The sequence below is a fragment of the Brassica oleracea genome, chromosome C8 (genome assembly GCF_000695525.1).
Source record: "Brassica oleracea var. oleracea cultivar TO1000 chromosome C8, BOL, whole genome shotgun sequence".
In the NCBI taxonomy this organism is placed as follows: Eukaryota; Viridiplantae; Streptophyta; class Magnoliopsida; order Brassicales; family Brassicaceae; genus Brassica; species Brassica oleracea.
Genome location: NC_027755.1, coordinates 3,166,436 through 3,170,663, shown reverse-complemented (window position 1 = coordinate 3,170,663; position 4,228 = coordinate 3,166,436).

Here is a 4,228-nt window from a genome sequence, read left to right as displayed (position 1 = left end):
CCCAATATACCTAACTCTATTATAAATCATATTGTGGATGTCCATAACTGGCCCGGTCCATAACCAGCCCATACTTAGAGAGAGAGAGTCGGCGGCCATGAGAGCGAGAGAGAGAGAGCCGGCGGCTAGAGAAAGGGAGAAACTCTAGTTTCTTTTTCCTTGTTAGTTTATAATTTGTACTATTTCCATATTATAGTCTTTCCATATTTGTGTTTCCTTTTATCTCTCTTTGTAATTCCCTACATATAAATGGCACACTTTATGTTTATGAAATACAAAAAACTTACAGATTCTATTCTCTAGTTTCACAACACGTTATCAGCACGATTACTCTAAGAACCCTAAGCAAAAGTTCGAACCCTAAACCCTAATCTCATCCCGGCGATAAACCCTAAACCCGACGACGAACCTAATCTGATCAAGAACCTAAAACCCCATACTTAAGGCGTTCCCGATCTCAGGACGCGACCTCAGTCTGTTCCCCAGCTCACGACCTCAACCTGTTCGCGAGACACGATCTCAGCCTGCTCGACGCGACCCGATACCGTTCGCAGCTCGATAGCCAGCACGTTCGCGACCCGATAGCTGCTTGCTCCCTTTCGCGACTCGTCTCAGCTTCAGTCCGTTCGCGACGATCAGCAAGCAATCCGTTCGCGGCTCTTCTCTAGTTGGAGGTCCATTCAACCCGACTTAAGGTTAAGGTTGATAGTAAATTAACCCATTGATGCATTGCTTGATTACTTGATTGAGGTTTCATGTTTCCATGATCACTTAGAATCATTCGTGTTGGGATGCATAACCGATTGCATTAAGATCATAAAGAAAACGTTTGCTAAGGTTGATCATCTTTGTCTTGGCCGTGCGGCTTGCATCATATCTATCTTGCCGTGCGGCTTATCATGCATCATATCCGTTTGGTCGTGTGACCTCATCCGATTGTTTTGATTGCATCTTATAGAGAACATTGAACACTATAATCTTAAAGAATGAATATATGATTTTAGATGTCGAAAATCAACAACTTGGATTTTACTGCCCTAAATCTCTCTGGAGATAATTACTTGCAATGGGCACTTGATACTAAGATCATACTGAAATCCAAGGGACTCGGTGAATGTATCACCGAGGAAAATAATGCAAGTGAGAAAGATAGATACAGGGCGATATTGATTATACGCCATCATCTTACTTAGAGTCTCAAAGATCAGTATCTGACCATTGAGAATCCATTAGACCTTTGGACATAATTGAAAGCGAGATATGATAACCAGAGAACGGTGATCTTACCAAAGGCTATGTATGATTGGAGGAATCTCAGAATCCAGGACTTCAAGTCCGTGGACGAGTATAACTCGGCCCTGTTTAAGAGTGTCTCAAAGTTGAAACTGTGTGGTAAGGATATAACAGATAAGAATATGCTTGAGAAAACCTTTTCCACCTTCCACACAAGCAATGTGTTGTTACAACAACAGTACCGAGAGAAGGGCTTCACAACTTATGGTAATCTGATCTCTTGTCTCTTGCTCGCTGAGCAGAACAATGAACTGTTTATGAAAAACTGTGAATTGAGACCTCATGGATCATTACCTGAGGCACAGGCGACCGTAGAGGCTAAGAAAGAGTCGAACCATGTCCAGAGTGTGTGCCATAGATGTGGTATGGATAATCATTGGGTTAAGACATGTAGGACTCTCAAACATCTCATTGACCTCTACCAAGAGAGTTTGAAAGGGAAGAATCCTGAAGCTCATATGACTTATCAAGATGGTGAAGAAGATTTCAATCATGAACAAGACGATCTCATGGAGTATGAAACGTCTGATTGTTTAAAAGATCAAGGTTGATTTCGGTCATCTATGTTTTGTGTTCTTTGCTTTGTGTTTTCTATGTTTTGATTTCTTTGAACTTATTTTGAATCTTAATGAATGAAAGTTTTTATAAAGTCTTCAAAGTATCATTCTATCTTGTTTTGAAGAATGAAAGATGATATGGATGTATTCGTTATGGACAGTGGGTCAAGCCACACGATCTTAAGAGACAAAAGATATTTCATAAATCTAACTCTGAAAAACGCCAATATAAACACCATTGCGGGTATACCTAGTCTCATAGAGGGTTACGGCCAGGCTAACATCATGTTGCCCATGGGTACGCATCTTGAAATATCAGATGACTTATATTCACCCAGCTCTAAGAGAAGCCTATTGAGTTTTAAAGACATTCGAATGAATGGTTTTCATATTGAGACTAAGGGGGAAGGAAACAAAGAGTTCCTTCAGATCATAGAGATCGGCCAAGGCTATAAGAAAGTCCTAGAGACTATACATGCGCTCTCTACTGGCCTTTACTATGCTAAGGTCAGAATGATTGAGGCCAATGCCGTATTGAACAGAGTGGCCACCGAGAATTTTACTCTTTGACACGACCGGCTCGGCCATCCCAGTTCGACCATGATGCGAAAGTTGATTTTAAATACAAACAGCCATACTTTGAAAGAGAAACTAGTTGTCCCTAAGAATCTAACATGTGTGGCATGTTCACAAGGAAAACTCATTGTTAGGCAATCAACGGTCAAAGTGACTAAGAAAATTCTGGAAAAGAATACAAGGACACATATGTGGACCAATACACCCCCCCCCCTTGTGGGACGTTTAGGTATTACATGGTCTTGATTGATGCGTCCACGAGATGGTCGCACGTCTGTCTCTTATCAACTCGTAACTTGGCATTTGCGAGATTGTTGGCTCAGATCATTCGTTTGAGAGCACACTTTCCAAACTTTCCTTTAAAGACTATACGTCTTGATAATGCTGGGGAGTTCACGTCCCAATCATTTAATGATTACTGTATGTCCATGGGGGTAAGTGTGGAACACTCTGTGGCAAATGTACATACACAGAACGGTTTGGCCAAATCATTCATAAAACGAGTTCAGCTAATAGCTAGACCATTGCTTATGAGGTCTAAGCTTCCGGCCACAGCTTGGGGACACGCGGTCTTACACGCGGCCGAACTGATTCGTATAAGACCGTCTAGTGAACATAGATATTCCCCATTACTAGTGAACATAAATATTCTCCATCACAATTGCTACGGGTCATGAGCCAGACATATCCCATCTTAAGAAATTTGGACGTGCCGTCTATGTTCCAATTGCTCCACCACAGAGAACAAAGATGGGACCTCAAAAGAGTATGGGGATATATGTTGGATATGATTCTCCCACAATTATTAAGTATCTTGAGCCAACTACAGGTGATTTATTTAAGGCCAGATACGCGGATTGTCATTTTAATGAATCTGAACATCCAACATTAGGGGGAGATAATAATAAGATGGTAAAAGAAATTACATGGAATCAAACATCCTTATCTTGGTAAGATCCTCGGACTCAGGAATGTGATTTAGAAGTCCAAAAGATTATACATTTACAAAAGCTAGCTAATCAATTGCCAGATTCCTTTGTTGACCCGAAAAGAGTGACTAAGTCATATATCCTAGCTGCTAATGCACCAATTCGAATTGATGTTCAAGAGGGACACAATCAAGTTGCTACAGAGTCTAGACAACGTTTGAAACGTGGTAGACCAATAGGTTCCAAAGATAAGAACCCTCGGAAAACAAAGAAAGGTGCTGAATCCGAGGTTGGAACCCCAGACATGGTCGCGGCCGATCCTACCCGAGACGTGTCCGCATCCGACCCTAAGGCTTTAGACATGGCCGACGGTCCTGATGTACCTAATACTGAGGCTTGGGACGCCAAGCTTCATGGTACTGATGGTCCTGATAATAATGAGGTCTCAATAAATTATGTCTTGTTTGGGATACAATGGAATAGAAAGAATGTCGATATTGATGATATATTTGCATACAAGGTAGCACTTGAACTTATGGATTTAAACGAGGATCATGAACCCACGTCTATTTATGAGCGCACTCAACGATCAGATTGGATCAAATGGAAAGAAGCTATAAACGTGGAGTTAAATTCATTAAAGAAAAGAGGTGTTTTCGGTCCTATAATCCGAACACCATATGATGTTAAACTAGTTGGATATAAATGGGTCTTTGTGAGAAAAAGAAATGAACACGGCGAGGTCGTGATATATAAAGCATGGCTTGTTGCACAAGGATTCTCACAGAGACCAGGAATCGATTATGAGGAAACATATTCCCTTGTGGTGGATGCTACTACTTTTAGATTCCTGATAAGTCTGGCTATAAGAGA